General features: G+C 43.1%; 1 protein-coding gene and 1 long non-coding RNA gene across 2 annotated transcripts in view; both read right to left on the reverse strand.

The window, feature by feature from the left end:
• The window catches only part of PIP4K2A (phosphatidylinositol-5-phosphate 4-kinase type 2 alpha), a 192,109-nt gene that overhangs the window by 150,772 nt on the left and 19,324 nt on the right, over positions 1–22,013 (reverse strand).
• On the reverse strand, positions 14,710–21,315 carry LOC115517957. The gene is made up of 3 exons (XR_003970121.2): positions 21,303–21,315; positions 19,621–19,624; positions 14,710–15,024 (listed from the first exon to the last, which is right to left on the reverse strand). It is a non-coding gene; the product is annotated as an uncharacterized LOC115517957 (long non-coding RNA).

Genomic DNA, 22,013 nt, shown 5'->3' on the forward strand with positions numbered 1-22,013 from the left:
GCACCTTATACAAACATCCACATATATTTCCTGTATAAAATACTCAACCTGGGTGGGGCGCCTGGGTGGTTCAGTCGGTTGAGTGTCCAACTTCCGTTCAGGTCATGACCTCTCAGTTTGCGGGTTCGAGCCACCCGTCGGGCTCTGTGCTGACGGCTCGGAGCCTGGGGCCTGCTTCCGATTCTGCGTCTCCCTTTCTCTCTGCCCCTTCCCCGCTCACGCTCTGTCTCTGTCTCTCTGTCTCTTAAATATAAATAGAATATTAAAAAAAATAAACACAGATGTTACTACAGGGCCTCTAAAATACCAGGAGGGTCTGTTCTCACATTAAACCTGCCTAATTTGTGAATTCCTCCGGACTCGGATACGGCTATTCAGGGACAGGTAACTACAAGCTGACGTTAGCTGGGGTTCACCTACCGTGCTGACCCTTGTTTGGAACGCCTGGGATTCTCACCAGGCGTCTGAAGAGACACAGATGGTCCCATAATCTTTAAATATGCATCATATGCGTCTGAAAATTCTGGCATTAACCCAGGGCATGGACAATGTGCAATCACCCACCATGTTACCTGCAGGCCTGTTTTCACACAAGACTGATCTTCTGGACCCTTCTGCGTTTTGCCCTACGAGAGCCCATCTCTCTCTGATGCACGTGCGCACACACACACACACACACACACATCACACACACACACACACACACACACACACACACACACACACACACACACAAAGGCAAAAGCTAATTTTACGTTACAGCACAGTACAAATGACAATGAGGAAACTATATCCGATCAAGTCAATAAACCCTCAGCCACTAACAAGGGGAGCCCTGAGATGACACATTGCTCCTTATGATCTCAACTCTTCAAAGTTATGCTTACTACCGCAGCTTCAGGCCTGCCCTTTAACATCTTAATAGGATTCACATTTTACATGTCTCCTTCAGTGCCTACGCTTTGCCATCACACTTTGCGTCACCAGAGAGACTCGGTCCACAGAACCTACTGATCCTCCTGAGTTTTCTAAACACCAAGCAGGGACAAGAACCCAGGACCTGAGTCGGAGGTGGATTTGCTCCTGACCCTTTAGAGTGTCAGCTTAGCCAAGTCACTTTCTTTTTTTTTTTTTTTTTTTAATTTTTTTTAATGTTTATTTATTTTTGAGACAGAGACAGAGCATGCATGGGGGAGGGTCAGAGACATAGGGAGACACAGAATCTGAAGCAGGCTCCAGGCTCTGAGCTGTCAGCACAGAGCCCAACGTGGGGCTCGAGCTCACGGACCGTGAGATCATGACCTGAGCCGAAGTCGGACGCTTAACCGACTGAGCCACCCAGGTGCCCCTAGCCAAGTCACTTTCTCACTCAGAGCTGTTTTCTCGTCTGTCAAATGTGAATAATAACACATGCCCCCTCTCCTCTCGAGTGTTGTGGAAAGGTCAAGCGAATGACAACGGCACAACTGCTTTGTAAACATTAAACTGAAGTTACTTTCTTTTATCAGACACTTTCCTCTCAAGCATTAACAGCTATCTTTCGCTCAGTTCTTCAGGGTCTGATAAAGAAGTCTAAATATGGGCACCTTGACGGGCTCCTTCCATAGAGCATGTGATACTTGATCTTGGGGTCGTGAGTTCAATCAGGCCCCATGTTAGGTATAGGGCTTACTGAAAAATAAATAAAATAAGATTAGAAAAAAGCAAAGCAAAGAAAAGAAAGGAAGAGAAGAGGAGAGAAACGAAAAGAAAAAAGAAAAGACAAGACAAAGAAGAAGAAGAAGTAGTCTAGGGACACCTGGGTGGCTTGGTCAGTTAAGTGTCCAACTCTTGATTCTGGCTCAGATCATAATCTCACAGTTCTTAGGATTAAACCCTGTGCAGGGCTCTATCCTAATAGTATGGAGCCTGCTTGGGATTCTCTCTCTTCCTCCCTCTCACTCTCTGCCCCTCCCCTGCTCCCTCACTCTCTCTCTCTCTCAGAATAAACAAACATTAAAAAACAAAAAAGAAATCTAAACATTTAGCCTATGTTTTGTTTTGTTGTATTTATTTTGATTTTTTAAAATATTTGTTAATGTTTATTTATTTTTGAGAGAGACAGAGACAGAATGCGAATGGGTTGGGGCAGAGAGAGAGGGAGGCACAGAATCTGAAGCAGGCTCCAGGTTCCGAGCCTTCAGCACAGAGTCCGACGCGGGGCTTAAACTCACGAGCTGTGAGATCATGACCTGAGCCGAAGTCGGCCGCTCAACCGACTGAGCCACCCAGGCGCCCCTGTTTTATTTTTAATCACGGCTTCCTCTTTCAAGACTGAAGAGTCTTATTTCATTTTAATTTCTCCTCGTGGTTTAGTAGCTCTTTTCTGACAACAACAATATGAAACTAGAAATTAGTTACAAGAAAAAAACTCGAAAAAACAATAGTAGAACAAAACCTAGAAAAAACAATGCCACTAAACAACTAATGAGTCAACCAAAAAAATCCATGACAAAATAAAAAAATACCTGGAGAAAAATGGAAATGGAAACACAATATTTCAAAATCTTTGGGACTGCAGCAAAAGCAATTCTAAGAGGAAGGTTTGTAACAATACAGGTCTACCTCAAGAAACAAGATTAATCTCAAATAAACAATCTAACCTTATACCTAAACGAACTAGAACAAGAAGAACAGGGGCGCCTGGGTGGCTTAGTCGGTTGAGCGTCCGACTTCAGCTCAGGTCACGATCTCACGGTTCGTGGGTTCGAGCCCCGCGTCGGGCTCTGGGCTGATGGCTCAGAGCCTGGAGCCTGCTTCCGATTCTGTGTCTCCCTCTCTCTCTGCCCCTCCCCCATTCATGCTCTGTCTCTCTCTGTCTCAAAAATAAATAAACATTAAAAAAAAAAAAAAGAAAAAGAAGAACAAAGCCCAAAATTAGTATAAAGAAGGAAATAATAAAGATTAGAGAAGAAAGAAATGAAGTAGAAACTAAAAACAACAACAACAAAAAACCAATAGAAGAGATCAATGAGATGAAGAGCTGGTTCTTTGAAAAGATAAACAAAACTGACAAACCTTTAGCCAGATTCATCAAGAAAATGGGAGAACTCACTTAAAATCAGAAATGAAAGAGAAGTTACAACTGAGACCACAGATATACAAAGGATTAGGAGACTACTGCAAAAAATTATACACCAAACTGGACAATCTAGAAGAAATGGATAAATTGCTAGAAACATACAATCTTCCAAGACTAAACCAGGAAAAAAATAGAAAATCTGAACAGCTCAATTACTAGTATAAATTTTTTTTTAATGTTTATTTACTATTAAAAGACAGAGAGACACAGAGCGTGAGCAGGGAGGGGTAGAAACAGGCGGGAGACACAGAATCTGAAGGAGGCTCCAGGCTCTGAGCTGTCAGCACAGAGCCCAACACGGGGCTCAAACTCACTAACTGCAAGATCATGACTTGAGCCCAAGTCGGTCACCCAACCGACTGAGCCACCCAGGTGCCCCAATCAATTACTAGTATAACATTGAATGAGCAATCAAAAAACTCCCAACAAATAAAACTCCAAGACCAGATGCCTTCACTGGTGAATTCTACCAAACATTTAAATAGTTACCTATCCCGGGGCACCTGGGTGGCTCAGTCAGTTGAGTGTCTGGCTTCAGCTCAGGTCATGATCTTATGGTTTGTGAGTTCAGGCCCCGGGTCGGGCTCTGTGCTGACAGCTCAGAGCCTGGAGCCTGTTTCGGATTCTGTGTCTCCCTCTCTCTCTGCCCCTCCCCTGTTCATGCTCTGTCTCTCTCTGTCTCAAAAATAAATAAACGTTAAAAAAATTTTTTAAAATAAATAAATAAATAAAAAATAAACATTAAAAAAAAATTTTTTTTAAGAGTTACCTATCCTTCTCAAACTATTCCCAAAAAATAAAGAGAAAACATTGTTTCCAAATTCATTCTATGCGGCCAGCATTACCCTGATACCAAAACCAACCAAGACACTACAAAATAGGAAAATTACAGGTCAATATCCTTAATGAACATAGATGCAAAAATCCTTAACAAAATATTAGCAAACCGAATTCAACAATACATTAAAAAGATCACTCACCATGATCAAGTAAAATTTATTCCAGGTATGCAAGGATAGTTCAATATTCATAAATCACTGTGATACACCACATTAACAAAATGAATGATAAAAATCACATGATCATCTCAACAGATGCAGAAAAAACATTCGCCGAAATTCAACAATCACTCATGATAAAAACTCCCAATAAAGTGGGTACAGAGGATAGAGGAATCATATCTTGATACGATAAAGGCCACATATGACAAACCCAGAGCTAACGTTATACTCAGTGGTAAAAAGCTGAAAGCTTTTCCTCTAAGATCAAGAACAACACAAGGATGTAATGTCCACTCTTGCCACTTTATTCAACACAATACTAGAAGTCCTTGCCACGGCAATCAAGACAAGAAGAAGAAATTAAAAAAACATCCAGGGGCGCCTGGGTGGTGCAGTCGGTTAAGCGTCCGACATCAGCCAGGTCACGATCTCGCGGTCCGTGAGTTCGAGCCCCGCATCGGGCTCTGGGCTGATGGCTCGGAGCCTGGAGCCTGTTTCCGAGTCTGTGTCTCCCTCTCTCTCTGCCCCTCCCCTGTTCATGCTCTGTCTCTCTCTGTCCCAAAAATAAATAAAAAACGTTGAAAAAAAAAATTAAAAAAAAAAAAAACATCCAAAATGGTAAGGAAGAAGTAAAACACTCGTTATTTGTAGATGCAATAGTACCATATAGAAAACCTAAAAACTCCCACCAAAAAACTACTAGAAATAATAAATAAATTCAGTAAGTTGCAAAATACAAAATATATAGAGATCTGTTGCATCCCTAGACACTAATAATGAACTAGCAGAAAGAGAAATCAAGAAAACAATCCCACTAGCAGTTTTATCTAAAAGAATAAAATACCCAGAAACAGATTTAACCAAGGAAGTGAAAGACCTGCCCTGAAAACTAGAAGACATTGATGAAAGAAACTGACGATGCCACAAACAAATGGAAAGATATACAATGCTCATAAATGGGAAGAATCAGTATTTTTTAAATGTCTATATTACCCAAAGCAGTCTACAGACTGCAACCCCTATCAAAACACTGAAAGCATTTTTCACAGAATTGGGACAAACAACCCTACAATTCGTATCAAACCACAAAAGACCCCGTATAGCCAAGCAATCTTGAGAAACAAGAACAAAACTGGAGGTGTCACAGCCCCACATTTCAAACTATACTATCGTAAGCTACAGTGATCAAAACAGTATGGTACTGGCACAAAAATAAAGACATAAATCAATAGAAAAGGACTGAGAGCCCAGAAATGAGCCCATGCTTGTATGGTTAATTTATCTACAACAAAGGAGGGAAGAATACAGATTGAGAAAAACGCTCTCTTTTATGGGAAAACTGGAGAGCCACATACAATAGAATGGAATTGGATAACTATCTGATACCATACATAAAAATAAACTCAAAATGAATTAAAGACCTAAACGTCAGACCTGAAACCATAAAGCTCCTAGAAGAAAACACAGGCAGTAATCTCTTGCACATTAGTCTTTTTTTTTTTCTCTTGCACATTGGTCTTAACAATATTTTTTTGGATCTATCTCCTCGAATAAGGTCAACAAAAGCAAAAATAATATATTGGGACTACATCAACAGAAAAGGCTTTTGCACAGTCAAGGAAACAAAAAGGCAACATATGGAATGGGAGAATACGCTTGTAAATAATATATCCAATAAAGTGTTAATATCCAAAATACATAAATAACTCCTACAACTCAACACCCCCCCCAAAAAAAAAATCTGATTAAAAAATGGGCAGAGGACCTGAATACACTTTTTCCAAAGAAGACATACAGATGGCCAACAGACAGACACATGAAAAGATGCTCAACATCACTAATCATCAGGGAGATGCAAATAAAAACCACAATGAGATATCATCTCGTACCAGTCAGAACGGCCATCATCAAAAATGCAATAAATAAGAAATGCCGGCATGGATGCAGAGAGACGGGAACCCCTGAGCAACTGCTGGTGGAAAAGTAATTTGGTGCAGCCTCTGTGGAAAACAGTATGGGCATTCCTCAAAAATTAAAAATAGAATTACTATACGATCTCGTAATTTCACTCTGGGTATTTACTCAAAGAAAATGAAAACACAAATTCAAAAAGATATATTCAGGGGCTCCTGGGTGGCCCAGTTGGATAAGCGTCTGACTTCGGCTGAGGCCACGATCTCATGGTTCGTGAGTTCGAGTCCCACGTCGGGCTCTGGGTTGACAGCTCAGAGCCTGGATCCTGCTTCGGATTCTGTGTCTCCCTGTCTCTCTGCCCTTCCCCCATTCACGCTCTGTCTCTCTGTGTCTCTCAAAAATGAATAAACGTTAAAAAAATTTATAAAAAAGAAAAGATATATTCACCTTTATGTTTATTACAGCATTATTTACAATAGCCAAGAAATGGAAGCAACCTAAGTGTCCACAGACAGACAAACTGATAAAGAAGATGTGGTGTATATATATCCAATGGTATATAAGCCAGCCATAAACAAAGAATGAAATCTTGCCATTTTGTGACAACATGGATGGACCTTGATGGCATTACACAAAGTGAAATAAGTCAGATGAAGACAGGCAAATACTGTATGATTTCACTTATATGTGGGATCTAAAAAACAAAGCACATGAACAAACAAACAAAACCAGAAACAGACTCAAATCCAGAGAACAATCTGATTGCTACCAGAGAGAAGGAGGGTATGGGGATGGGCAAACAGGAAAAGGGGATTAAGAGGTACACTCCCGGGGCACCTGGGTGGCTCAGTCGGTTAAGCGTCCAACTTCGGCTCAGGTCATGATCTCACGGTCCGTGAGTTCGAGCCCCGCGTCGGGCTCTGTGCTGACAGCTCAGAGCCTGGAGCCCATTTCAGATTCTGTGTCTCCCTCTCTCTCTGCCCCTCCCCTGTTCATACTCTGTCTCTCTCTATCTCAAAAATAAATAAACGTTAAAAAAAAAAAAAGAGGTACACTCCCCTAGTTATAAAATAAATAAGTCATGAGGATGAAAAGTACAGCACAGAGGACCTAGTCAATAATATTGTGATAACACTGTATGGTGACAGATGGTAAGTACATTCACTGTGGTGACCACGGTGTAACGTCTAGAACTGTCAAATCACTATGGTATGCACCTGAAACTAACATGACATTGGATGTCATGTATACTTCAATTGAAAGCTAAACTTTGTTTTTCTTTAAGTGTAGGATCTTGAAATGTTTTCTTTATCCCTGTGCTGGAACTGCCCAGCACTTCCTGGCTGTCATTGGCTACGACAGGTAGCAGCACATCAGCCCCAAACCCCACTAGAAATAGTCTGAATCATCCTATCCTAAAATACCAACAAGAAGTTTGGAGCCCAGTATTTTTTACGTTTAACACGGACTCTTTTTGTTCTAGATGCATTCCCTTACATTTTCCAATGTAACTCCCCCACTATGGGAGTTTTAGGAGTATGCTAACTCCCGACTCCTGTGGTTTCGGATGCGCGGCCAACCATCTTTCAGTTTATTTTCTCCATTGGTTTGCTGTTTCACTATCCATGAATGCTTACGATAAAAATGTACATTTAGGGCCACCTGGGTGGTTCAGTCGGTTGAACGTCCAACTGTCGATTTCAGTTGATTTCAGGTCATGATCCCCGCCAGGGTCGTGGGATCCAGCCCCACACATCACGCTCTTTGCAGAGTGTGGAGCCTGCTTAAGATTCACTCTCTCTCACGGTGCCTGGGTGGCTCAATCGGTTAAGCATCTGATTCGATTCTGGCCCTGGTCACGATCTCACGATTTGTGGGATCGAGCCCTGCGTCGGGCTCCTCGCTGATAGCGTGGAGCCTGCTTGGGATTCTCTGTCTCTGCCCCTCCCCCACTAACATGCCCACTCTCTCAAAATAAATACATAAACATTAAAAAAAAAAAAAGATTCTGCCTCCCACCCCCCCCACGCCCCTCTCCCCTGCTCACAAATACTCTCTCTCTCTCTCTCTCTCTCTCTCTCTCTCTCAAAAAAAAAAAGTAAACTTAGCCAATCTCAAAGATACTACTAATTGGGGCTTTTTAAATGAAAAACCAGCATCAAAATCTATGGTATCAACAGTCCATCGGCAACAAATACCCTTTGCCCCATTCTTTGATTTTTCTCCTAGCCAGTCCAAAGGAAACTGTCAAAAAACCTTTTAAAGCATCTCTCTCTGTGCCCTCCCAAAAAAGCTTACATGCAATGTGTTTCACCAGTATTCCTTGAACTGCACTTGTGTGTGTCATTACACTCTTTTACGTACATCTCATATTCACAATAAAAAATTATACCCACCGGCTCTCCTTGTCCTCTTACAGATATTTTCCACCTCAAAACAAAACCCCGTCTTAACGAAACATAATTTATGTTTATCAGAAAACCTGAAGTTCCCTCCCAATATACAGCATCAGCTCAAGCGCCCTGGTATGAAAAAGATCCTTGGTCTACAGGGCCCCACAGTCTCCTGATGCGTCACCCCTGGAAGCAGAGCCACCTGCTAGAAACTGTCATGATGCCCCACGCATATGGCAGGGTGACCATTTGTGAAGTGCCACTGGGTTCTCTGAAGACTTCTGGGAAAATGCCCAGTCCGTCACTGCTGCTCCCTAGCATTTTGCTGCCCTGCCAAACCATTTCGAGCTGTACGCGGGTGTGTCTTTCCGGCATTTCTGTACGCCCATCCTGCTCTCGGCCGCCCCGCTTCGGCTCCCCATGCACAGCTGCTTCTCTTCTTGCGTCGTCAGCTATTCTCGGCAAGTGTCCAGCCTCGCAAAACGGCGGGTCAGTGAGGATTATTTTCACGCTTGCGGGACGGACGCAAAGAGAGAAACCTCATTCCTGGTGACAATCTTGTCATTCAAGGTCAACTATGGCAGAGAGGCCATGTATCTCTTTGTAAGAATTCTAAGGTTTACATTTGCCAGAGGATTTTGATTCTCAGGATGGTTCCGCTTTGGGGCGTGTGGGTGGCTCAGTCAGTGGTGCACCCAACTCTTGGTGTCCACTCAGGTCATGACCTCACAGTTCGCGGGTTCGAGTTTTGCACTGGGCTCCATGATGAGAGTGTGGAGCCTGCTTGAGATTCTCTCTCCCCCTTTCTCTCTGCCCCTTCCTCACGCGTACGCACGTTCTCTCTCACTCTCTCTCAAAATAAATAATAAACTTAAAAAAAAAGAAACCTTTAAAACAACGGTTCTGCTTTGAGTGCTTAAAATTATGGAATGAAATTATAATGTATAATTATATAGCATGAGAGCTTCTACGCATATAATTTTTAACAGGAGTTTATTAACAAAGTACGCGTGCATACTCTTCAACTGATTTTGGTTTTTTTTCTTTTAACCCAATATTTTTGGTATCTACTATAAGGTCTAGTACTTACTGCTAAATGGGCAGAGTGGGCTAGGACCTAAGAATTGAAGTCTTTATGTCTCTGAACCCTTATCAACTTACTTATGAACCCTTATCAACAGTTACTTATCAACTGTAATAAATTTCAGACCAAAAGTGAGTCATTAAGAAGAAAATTCTCCTCGGCTAAGCATCCGACTTCAGCTCAGGTCACGATTTCACTGTTCGTGAGTTCGAGCCCCGCGTCAGGCTCTGTGCTGACAGCTCAGAGCCTGAAGCCTGCTTCAGATTCTGTGTCTCCCTCTCTCTCTGCCTTCCTCTGCTCAAGCTCTCTGTGTGTGTCTCTCTCTCTTAAAAATATATAATAAACATTAAAAAAATTTAAAGAAAAAAAAAAAGAAAGAAAATTCTCCTCGAGAAATTTTGGTCACGACACAGAATCAAAGTCTCAGGATCTAAAAAGCTACAAGCTGCCTAATCCTATCACCCACCTGGGGACTGGTGCCTCTAGACGACAGCAGGACTTGGGGCCAGTCCTTGTCAACTCCAGTCACACACGCTGGTAACCGAGCCATACTTCGTTATCAACCGTGTTCTTGGTCCTTCGATACCAAGAGAGTAAGTAACGATACTGACTTTTTATATATGAGCGTAAATAAATTCACGGGTGCGGTATCCCTTTCGTTCTTGAGTGAGGGGGAGGGGCTGGACTTGTAGCTGGCGTGTCAGGAATGCTGCCCAAACCCAACTCTGCCCATGGGAGTGTGCTCTGATTGTGAATGTTTATCCGTCTTGTCTGCCACTGTGGAAAAAGACTTTGAAACGTGCTGACCCAGCACATACTCGGATAATTTCAGGAACAGGAAACTCATTATTCCCAAAGGCCGCTGACTGCATCCTTAAACAACTGGAACTTCTAGAGAGTGGTTCTTATCTACTGAAGGAAATCTAATCTCCCAAATGCTTCCACATACTACATCTGACTTGAATCTCACAAATGAATTGGGGGAGAGGACTCTGAACCTCGGGGTTTCTTTCAGAGATCTGAAAAGTGCTATCAGCAGGGGTCAAACAGACTAGTTTCTCCCTGTCTGTCCTTCTATATTAAGGAGTCCCTTCTACATTTATTTATATTGTATTTATTTATATTATGTCCCTTCTATATTAAGGAGTTAACCAATAATTGGAGAAAGGAAGCCCTTCTTTCTGTTTTATTTATTTTTTTCCTTGAGAGAGAGGGAGCAGCGGCAGAGAGAGAAAGGGAGAGAGAGAGAGAATCTTTTTTTTTTTTTATGTTCATTTATTTTTGAGAGAGAGAGAAGTGCATATGAGCAGGGGAGGGGCAGAGAGAAGAGGACAGAGGATCTGAAGTGGGCTCTGCCCCGACAGCAGCGAGCCCGATGTGGGGCTCGAACTCACTAACCACGAGATCGTGATCGGAGTCGAACACTCAACCGACTGAGCCACCCAGGCGCTCCGGGAAAGAGACAATCTCCATCTCAGGACCGTGAGATCACGACCTGAGCCAAAATGAAAAGTCAGACGCTTAGCCGACTGGGCCACCAAGATGCCCCTCTTCTTTCTGTTTTAATCTACGAACAAAAGAGAGTGCGGTCCCAAGTAGCCTAGTAGCATTTCGATTTTAAATTTTCAGACAAATACAGCTCACATTTTATTAGAGATGAACGGGGGGTCCACGAAAACGGAAAGAATGAGAAGCGCCGAAAAGAAGACCGTTTCCTGAACGCGTCAAAAGAGCAGTGTGAGTGGAAAATTTTGAAACCGTGGACACAAAAGAGTTGAAATACAGTATCCGTAGAGAACGGCACTCTGTAGAGACTTAAAACGAAGGATCCCCTCTAAGCGGCCTGCACACGGTCTCGGGCACCAGGCACAGAGCGGAGAACCACCTGTCACGATGACGAATGTCTTCAGTAGTAGTGACAGCACCCGGGGGGGGGACCTGCAGGTCACCAAAAGCACAAAGTGGTTCCCTCACCAAAGGCGAAGCTCTCCTATCCCCACGAAGCTCCTCGCATACAAGCCGACCCAGATGAGACAGAGACGCGCGTTTCTCTGCAAACAACAAAGAAGGAAGACAGGGCTTCCGATTGGAAATGGAAACAGCGCATCAAAGTGCCACCTTGGAACACGAGAGCCACCCGAACGAGCACAACCCCCTGAAAACGGACTGTGTGGCCACAGACACCCTGCGGTGTCTTCACTGGCTGCCTCGAGCCTTTCTTGAGCTACACACTCACGTCAGAGAAGACAGATCACTCTTCGGGCATCACTGAGTAAGGCCAGGACTGGCTCACCACTCATTCAAATACTTGAGCCCTGGAGAAGGAAGGAAAGAAGGAAGGAAAGAAGGAAGGAAGGAAGGAAGGAAGGAAGGAAGGAAGGAAGGAAGGAAAGAAGCAAAGAAGGAAGGAAGGAAGGAAGGAAGGAAGGAAGGAAGGAAGGAAGGAAGAAAGAGGGAGGGAGGGAGGGAGGAAGGAAGGAAGGAAGGAAGGAAGGAAGGAAGGAAGAGGGAGGGATGGAGGGACGGAGGGAGGAAGGAAGGAAGGAAGGAAGGAAAGAAGGAAGGAAGGAGGAAGGAAGGAAGGAAGGAAGGAAGGAAAGAAAGAGAAAAGAAAGACGGAAAGAAGGAAGGAAAGGAAGGAAGGAAGGAAGGAAGGAAGGAAGGAAACAAAGAAAGAAACAAAGAAAGAAACAAAGAAAAAGGCCATAATTGCTTATCCCAAGAAAATATTTTATTCAATTAAGTATCTCTTGAAACTTGCACCGGTCTTGACCTTATTAGCATTAGATTGACAACAGCAACAGAATTATGCCGGTAATAATAAACAGAAGTAACAGCGACAGGCACTGTTCTTGGGGGTTTTTATGTAGATTAACTCATTTAATCCTCAAAACTACCTTCCTGGAATAGAGGGACAACCCTGTGAGGTGGGTACTGGTCCTACCCACCTCGTACAAAAGAGGAAACTGAGGCACAGAGAGGTGAACTTGTCCAAGGTCATAGAGCTGGCAACTAGTGGGACCCTGTCAGTCTCGCTCCTAAGTCAGAACTCAGGCACTAAACCGGACCACCCGGCCCAAGTCTGCAAGAAAGCATCAGGTCACGTTTAAATCGCTAGGGCTCCCGAAACCGGAAATCTTTAACATTATTTACTCTTTTTTTTTTTTTTAAGTTTTATTTATTTAAGTAATTTCTACACCCAACATGGGGCTCACACGACCCTGAGATCAAGAGTTGCATGCTCTTCTGACTGCGCCAGCCAGGAGCCCCAAGATTATTTACTATCGTCACGTGTTTTCCATCAGTTGAATATTTTAAATAAAATTTTGAAAGATTTTTGTTTCTCCCTTTATGGAAGACAGTGACACAAAACTGAAGTCACTTCTCTTTCAAGGGAATTTTTCTTCCAAGGGCACAACTACGGAAAAAGGGGAGAAAACCTAACATTTACTGAATGTGCCATGACTACTAATTCTGCCAGATGCTTTTATTTTATTTTTTGTTATTTTTTTAAAGTTTAGTTTTAATGTTTGTTTATTTTTGAGAGAGAGAGAGAGAGAGACAGAGTGTGAAAAGGGGAGGGGCAGAGAGAGAGGGAGACAGAGAATCCGAAGCAGGTTCCAGGCTCCGAGCTGTCAGCACAGAGCCCGACGTGGGGCTCGAACCCACGAACTGCGAGATCATGACCTGAGCCGAAGTCAGACACTCAACCGACTGAGCCACTCAGGCGCCCCCAGATGCTTTCATATTCCTTATCTCCTTTTGTCCTCGTAACAACATGGCAAGAAATACCAAACCCGTTTTACAGATGACAAGACTGAGCTTGAAAGGATAAATAACTTGTCCAGGACAAATGAAGCGTTCGAATGTGAAACAGCTCCAGTCCAATGCCAACCAAAAAATGTAACCCAGGCATCCAACGCAAAGAAGAGAGCAGTGGGGCATAAACTGGCCGTGGGGCACGGGAGCAAACATTTCTACCAGCCCCCTTGTCCTGGCACTTGGTCCACATTGAAGGATGAAAACGTCCTCATCCTCAAGCAAATGTCACTCATGCGGTCCCCACAGAACGCCCTGAGGGAGGCTGAAGAGGTGGGATCCCCATTTTGCAAACAAGAAAATGAGGGGCACCTGGCTGGTTCAGTCGGTAGAGCCTGTGACTCCTGATCTGGGTGGGGGGTGGGGGTTCGAGCCCCACGTTGGGAGCAGAGATTACTTAAAAATAAAACCTTAAACACACACACACCAAAGAAAATGGAATGGTTTGGGGAAAGCCTGCAGAGATGCTGGGGACTCAAACAACAGTGCTATGTGTCTGTGCCGAATGGCAGCAACGGAGCCCAGGCCGTGACGCTCCATTTTACTCTGGTCGCCTCAGGATGGCGGCTGTGACCAGCTGAGCTCAGAGCTCCTCCCCAGCCACCTCTCCTGCAGCCCGGCTCCATGGGACTCGTGCCTTCCCTTGTCCTTGTCATCTGACCTCCTGAAAACCTGCACCGTCTCCCAGGGCCTTATAGGTAATAAACCTTGAGTGCCTTTCCAGATACCAAACTTTTTTCTTCACTTCTAGATACGAAAAACCCCAGAGTTATTCTTTTTCTTTTTAATTTTTTTTTTTTTTTTAGCATTCATTTATTTTTGGGAGACAGAGAGAGACAGAGTACAAGTAGGTGAGGGGCAGAGAGACGGGGAGACACAGAATCGGAAGCAGGCTCCAGGCTCTGAGCTGTCAGCACGGAGCCCGACGCGGGGCTCGAACTCACAAACTACGAGATGGTGACCTGAGACGAAGTCGGACGCTTAACCACCCAGGCGCCCCCGCCCCAGATTTATTTGTATTCTCTTGTTCCTTCTCCTCCTCTCAGGATTATTGATTTCCGTTGTGGTATTGTGTCTTTCTTTACATATAGATCGGATCGTCGTACGAGACGAGTGGGAGGTTCCCCCCAGGTTTCATAAAACTTGTCACTGAGTTTTTAAACTTCGACTCCCTACTTCTCATCATAAAACCTATGCCCTTAAATGTCATTTGTGTAAAGCAGAGAGACCGTGACACTTAAAACTGGTCATTGTTTATGTATGCCCTCCCTGCGTCCACAAACGATGACGCGGCTCACCCGTTCCTGCCACATTTGGGTGTCGTTTCCAATGGTTCCAGGTGGAAGCTCCTGCCAGAGGGCGACCCGGCGCTCAGCAGATATCTGACTGACAGGGCTTCAGCCCCTGACTCTCAAGAACACACTTCAGGGCGGCACAACTTCTCAGAAACCTTCCTTCGTAACGTTTCCAATGACTAGTGAGCGGGAAGAGTTGCGAGAGCAGCTTAGGACTAGAGTCAAGGAACCTGCGTTTCCTGTCATGGGGGTCTGGACCATGTGGCACTGCACTGTCAGTGTCCCAGCCAACAGAAAAGAGTCCCAAATCTATACCAGAGGGTCTGAGGAAAAGCATGGGGTGGAAGATGCTTCTAAAGAAACACATCATGGAAGCTGTCTTCTATCCTAAGGGTAGCTCTTTATTATCTCTTATCCTAAACACTGTCGTCCCTGCTCTACAGCTCAGGGTCTGGGGGCTCTGAGTACTACTGAGGAATGCTTCTGAGAAACACCCAGGTCCTGCCTGTGACCTTCCCCTAGACAGAGGGGGCCCTTGATTATGAAGGCAGATTCTCCTTTTACCCAATACAACACGGCCTTCGCGAACTCCATTCCGAGGTACTAATTCTGCAGCATGTGATTCCTCTTTCAGTCGACGATGCAGAAAACGCATCCGTTAGGCGCTCAATAATGACCTCAATTCATCACCAAGCCAGACCGGAAAAATTGATTCTTGCATTATTTATTCAAGCCTTGTCTTGGTATAAAGCCAGATTAGGAAAAGGCCATACACCTGGGCTAAGTCATCCTGAGTCCCCAGCCCCGGGTCACATTTTCGCCCATGGCCTTCACCGAATTCCACAACAATTCATTTTGTTGTCTAATGCCCTCTAACAGCAAACTTCCCTCAGAACCAGGCGGTGAAAATGAAACCAGTGTTTGTCCTGGTAGGAGACAAGGATAGTTCTGTCACAGCTTTATCGTGGCTACTAAAGAAGCCAAGTTCAAATGTCAAGGTCCTTAACCAGGACTGTGCACAATGTTATGGTAAATATATATTTCCCTCTCCTTCTTTACAATTCGATTTTTTTTTTTTTACCTTGTTCGGTGTTTGTTTTATTTTATCTACACCTTCCTTGTTAAGTCTCGAGGACTTTTGGAGAGTAGACAGGTTATAAAGATTTCACCTTCACCACTAAAAACAGAGTGATTCTGTATTGCATCTTGATTCACTTAGAAGGCTACTTCTCAGGAAATGAGACTCTGCTTCGGAGTATTCTTCACATTTCAGTAATATCTAGACGAAGCATGTGTCTGGGATGAAAAGGACAGAAAAAGAAAAAGAAAGAGGATTTCAAGGCCATATGCTTGGGAAGCAAAAGAACAGAGCAGAGAGATTTGAGAAGGAAATTAGTCTTTAGGAAGTCAGGTATCAACAGGTTTCCACTAGCTCGTCTGGGTAGCGGTGGGTCATGTATACACGACCCGGAGACGAACTGACACAGAGCAGCCCAGTGCTGGCCAGGGAGACGTGATTCTAGTCCCATCTGAAGATGATCTCTTTCTCAATGCCTGTTTTCTCATGAATAAGATGAAGGAAGTGGGGGGGGGGGGGTGGGAATCACAAGTAGCATCTGGTTCTAAGCAGATTTTATGATTTTTTTAGAAACAGAATCTAAGAAATGAAGAGAACCTGATGAAAAGGTGCAAATCCGGAGTCACTCCATCACATACATACTGCGTGGAGAATCTCCTAAGGGATGCGTACGCGGGGGGGCGGGGGGGTCGGTAAGCAAGACGATCTGCTGGGTTTGGGGAGAAACTCTCAGAATGTCCATTTATGGTTATTTTTCAATCTTCTTTTAAAAACATTTTTTTTAATGTTTATTGTTGAGAGAGACAGAGTGCGAGCAGGGGAGGGATAGAGAGAGAGGGAGACACAGAATCTGAAGCAGGTTGCAGGCTCTGAGCTGTCAGCACGGAGCCCGACGTGGGGCTTGGACTCACGGACCTCGAGGTCATAAACTGAGCCGAAGTCAGGTGCTTAACCAACTGGGTAACCCAGGTGCCTCTATTTTTTATCTTTGATGGAAAAGAAATGCCTCTTACATCAACACCGGCACCCTCGTTTGGATTCACATGTAAGATGGTCCCCATCATCTGCGCAGTTTATTTATGGTAGGATGTCATCGATGTGGTAGAAAAAACACAACTGGGGTGCCTGGGTGGCTCAGTCCGGTAAGCATCCAACTCTTGGTTTTGGTTCAGGTCATGATCTCGCGGTTTGTGAGTTTGAGCCCCGCACCGGACTCCCTGCTGACAGCGCGGAGCCTGCTTGGGATTCTCTCTTTCTCCCTCTCTCTCTGCCCCTCCCCTGCTCGTGCTCTCTCTCGAAATAAATAAATAAAACTTAAAAAACACACACACGCAAACTTTAAGTAATGAGGTGGGAGTGACCACAAAAATATTTTATACCATCCAGAGCTGTTCTAGTTTTCTCATGGCAAAATACATAAAAGAATTGTCTTAAGGATGATTAACATATTCTTCTTTTATGTAAATACAACCTGTTCTAAATTTACTGACCTACTCCATGATCACAAGTAGCCGTCACTAATATGCTACCTGGCGGATATTTTTAAATGAGCTTTTACTTAGTCCCTTCAAGGTAAAGATGAGGTTCTAAAAAGTTCGAGAAAATAACTGCTTTTTGGAAAGAAACTCGTATTACGGAGACGGCAATTTGAAAAGGGGTGCTTTTGTATTTACAGAGAACTTAGAAACAGTTTTCTAATCCATTTTAAAAATGTCAGTGAGGGGCGCCTGGGTGGCTCAGTCGGTTGAGCATCCGACTTCAGCTCAGGTCACGATCTCACGGTCCATGAGTTCGAGCCCCGTGTCGGGCTCTGGGCTGATGGCTTGGAGCCTGGAGCCTGCTTCCGATTCTGTGTCTCCCTCTCTCTCTGTCCCTCCCCCGTTCATGCTCTGTCTCTCTCTGTCTCAAAAATAAATAAATGGAAAAAAAAAAAAAAAAAAAAAAAGTCAGTGAATGTAAAAAGTGTATTTCAACCCTCCACCATCCTTATTAATATAAACTGAAATACATTTTTTGAGAATTTAATGGTATCAGGGAAAAAAGGAAATTCACCAAATTATAACCAAATGTTCTGCATAACTGGTAGATGGTTTGAAAATGAAATTTGCTGGTTAATAAATATAGTCGTTAATGAACTTCAACTATTTATTTGGATCAATGTATCTCTGTGAGATAACTTTTTTTTTTTTTTTTAGCTCTTATGAGTTTTCAAGCCAAATAACAAAATAAGTTGAATGTAGAACCACACTTTTCAAATCACAGACTGGTCACAAAGATTTTTAAAAACAATGACACAGGACGCCTGGATGGCTCAGTCGGTTAAGCGCTTGGACTCATGGTTTCAACTCATGTCAAGATCTCACGGTTGGAGAGACTGAAGCCCGAGTGGGGCTCTACGCGGACAGCAGGGAGCCTCATAGAGATTCTCTGTCTCCCTCTCCCTCGCCCACTCTCGCAACTAACAAGAAAGAAACAATGACAGAAATTCATCCGTATACTTTCATTTAAAAACACATGGGGGCCTGGCTGGCTCAGTTGGGAGAGCGCACAACTCTTGATCTCAGGGTCATTAAAGCCCCATGTTGGGTGTAGAGATTATTTAAGTAAATAAACTTCAAAAAAATAATAAAAATTGGGGCAACTGGATGGCTCGGTGAGTTAAGTGCCCAAATGTTGATCTGGGCTCAGGTCATGGTCTGACTGTTCATGGGACGGAGCCCCCCCCCCCCGCCCCAGCACTAACAGTGCAGAACCTGCTTGGGATTCTCTCTCTCCCCCTCTTTCTGCCCCTCCCCTGCTCACACTCTCTCTCAAGAGAAATAAGTAAACATTTCAAAAAATAATTAAAATAAAAAAAAAAACTAAAACACATAACAATAACGTTCTTAACAAGAGCAAGATTTTGGCTGTTAATATTTTATCTTTAATGCATCTTTAAAACTTCTTTGTGTTCGGGCCACTTGGGGGGCTCGGTTGGTTAAGCATCTGACTCTTGGTTTCCGCTCAGGTCACAATCTCACGGTTCATGGATTTGAGCTCCACATAGGGCTCTGCGCTGACAGTGCAGAGCCTGCTTGGGATTCTCTCTCTCTCCCTCTCTCTCTCTGCCCCTCCCCCACTCACACAGTCTCTGTCTCTCTCAAAAATAAGGAAATAAACTTAAAAAAAAATTCGTTGTGTTCTAGGGGCACCTGGGTGGCTTGGTTAAGCACCCCAACTTCAGCTCAGGTCATGATCTCGTGGTTCATGAGTTCGAGCCCCCATCAGGATAAGCACTGACAGTGCTTGGGATTTTTTCTCTCTCCCTCTCTCTCTGCCTCTCCACTGCTGGAGATCTGTCTCCCTCTCTCTCTCAAAATAAATATAAACTTTATATAAAATATAAAAAATGTAAAAAATAAAATAAACTTTTAAAAAGTTAAAAAAAAAAAAACACTTGGATACCTATAAGAAAATTAGTGATAATCACTCAAGTTTATCTCTGTTTCTCCCATGCTCACCAAAAGTAACAACTTTCAGAATCATTTGTCACTTCACAGTTTCTCCCAAAACAATCAATAATGCTTTATAATCCAGGGACTTCCTGGGATGGCTACCCCCCCCCCCCAAAAAAAATCCTTTATATCAAGTAAATATATCTATTTCACAAACAGAAATATGCAGTTATTTCTGCCTATCCAAATTCAGTCTGTAAAAGATTTCTTCCCATCCACCATACCTAAGAGCACATCTTGTTTTCCTAATTGTAAATACCACATGTTCACCATTTTTAAAAAGTCAAACTATAGAAAGATGTAAGTAGAAAGTAAAAAAAAAAAAAAAAAAAAAAACAAAAAACACCTATGATTCCCTCCCCTCCTCAGAGAGACCTGTAATATTTTAAAACACAGGCTGTGTCCTCACTCAACCTATCACAGTCCTACACAGCGGTGACACTGAAGTCCATAAGCATGCGTAATAGTTACAATGTATTTCAGTACGCGGATGCATCATTTCCTTTAACCCCAAACATATCACACTAATGGATATCTATATTCTTTCCAATTTGTTTATGATAAGAAAAGACCTGTGTTTTGGTTTTGGTTTTTAAGGAAAGAGGATAAAAGGGTCTCTCCTCAGTTGGTATACCCAATGGTTGTAAGTAAACGTTTCTAGCACAACTCTTATTTGGGACTACTCCACACGCCATCAGAACAGCCTTTTCTTCTGGTAAATAACCAAGTAGAAACGAATTCTTAAATGGTCTCTTGTTCTGGAGGTTCAGAGATGGGAATAAATTTGTTCTGAAACAGTATTTGGCCACTCTGGTTAAGTGGAAAACAATCCGTACGGAGGCTTTCTTGAACTCTTGCAGAAATCTCTCACATAAGGAAACAAGTACTTTCTTAAAAACAGAACATAAAAGATTTATATTCGTAATTCTAAAAAGCTCTTATTTTGAAATCAGTGAAAAATTGCAGTTAATTTATCAATACCGAAAAGTCATACTGGCTATGTTCTCACTCAATACACTTTCCAAGACCATTCAGAATGGTCGTGACTTTTCGGGGCGCCTGGGCGGCTCAGTCGGTTAAGTGTCCGACTTCGGCTGAGGTCATGATCTCACAGACCGTGAGTTCGAGCCCCGCGTCGGGCTCTGTGCCGACAGCTCAGAGCCTGGAGCCTGCTTCAGATTCTGTGTCTCCCTCTTTCTGACCCTCCCCCATTCACGCTCCATCTCTCTCGGTCTCAAAAATAAATAAACGTTAAAAGATTTAAAAAAATAAAATAAGACATAAATTAAAGAGACTTTTTTAACAAAATGTAATATTTATTGCTTTTCGTGTCACTTAATATTTTAAAATAATAATAGGATAGGAATAATTCTCTATTAAGTAATCATCTGAGCTAAATATACATTACCATCTTTTTATAAAAGGCCCTTAATTTTCTACTTAATTCAAGCTTTAAAAAATAAAAATCAATTAAGGTTCAATTTTAAAAGAAACGCATTATCCAGGGACTAATTTTAAAGCCCGCAGCCATCTGAAATAGTCCATAATTTAGGCCTTCTGAAAACTGGCAACCGTAGTTAACCGCTGTCACAATAAAACACATCCACACAGAGCGGGAATAACAGTTTATCTGGATGACTGTGGTTTATAAGCATGACCTTTACCTTTCCTTTCCTTTCGCATTTGTCCCTTCAATTTTCTTCAGTGTTCTCAAGCACTCTTCCTCTTCAGCCAAAGAGAAATGTTGCTTTTCGTATTACGTAAAAGAGTTAAATATTAAAACAGGGAATTTTGGTATTTTTTAAAATATTTATTTATTTTAATCTTTATTGTTTACCATTTATTTATAAATTTTATAATTTTATAATTTATAAATTTATAAAATTATAATTTATAAAATTTATAAATTTTATAATTTATTTATAATCTTTACCCCCCCCTCCCCCAAGCAGGGCTCAAACTCACGACCCCAAGACCAAGAGTCACACGTGCTTCTGACTGAGCCAGCCAGGTGCCCTGGGAATTTTACTCTTTCATTATCTATTACAACTCTTTTATTTTACTCTTTTACTGTTTATTAAACTACACAATATACTCCTTCACTTCTGTCCAAAGGAAAACTTACAGGGCTTTCTCCTTCCGGAATACGAGTTACCTAAGGAAGGAGCCGGGCGCTCACAGCTACCTGGGCGAGGCTTCCACCTCCCCTGCCTGGCCTTGCCAGGCTGCAGGGAGTTTGTAAAGTCAGCACAGGTGACTGACGTATTTACATCAGATAATGCTGAGCAGAGGGGACAGCACACAGAGCGGAGCTCCAAGCCAAGGACAGGACTACCGAGGGCTGAGAGCACTCAACCTTTAAAGAGCAAACACATATATTCTAATTACGGACTGCAGCGGAAGGAAGTGCAGCGGTCCACCTTCTGAATCATCCACTGGTCAGGTCTCATGCGAAGTGGTAAGACTGGGGAACCAACTACAAATTCCTGGTGTTCTATTTTAGGCGTGTTACCCGCCAGGAAATGCTAGAGGGGTGGGTATGATAAAAGCTACGTAGAGTACGGCCAGTTGAAGTTGAGTCAAACATAAACAGAGGACAGTGGCCCGCTTCTGGGATCCAAGCACTCTGCCTGAAAAGTTACCAGCTTCCAACTGACCACCACGTGTCCTACTCTTATCTCCACCCCAACTTCCAGACCCCAGACTTGTAGGAAAGCACATAGTTGGCCTTGTGGTGTTTGTTTTTTTAAAAAAAAAAAAAAAAAAGAAAGAAAAAAAGGAAACGATGGGGTCGCCTGGGTGGCTCAGTCGGTT

The sequence above is a fragment of the Lynx canadensis genome, chromosome B4 (assembly GCF_007474595.2).
Source record: "Lynx canadensis isolate LIC74 chromosome B4, mLynCan4.pri.v2, whole genome shotgun sequence".
Taxonomy (NCBI): Eukaryota; Metazoa; Chordata; class Mammalia; order Carnivora; family Felidae; genus Lynx; species Lynx canadensis.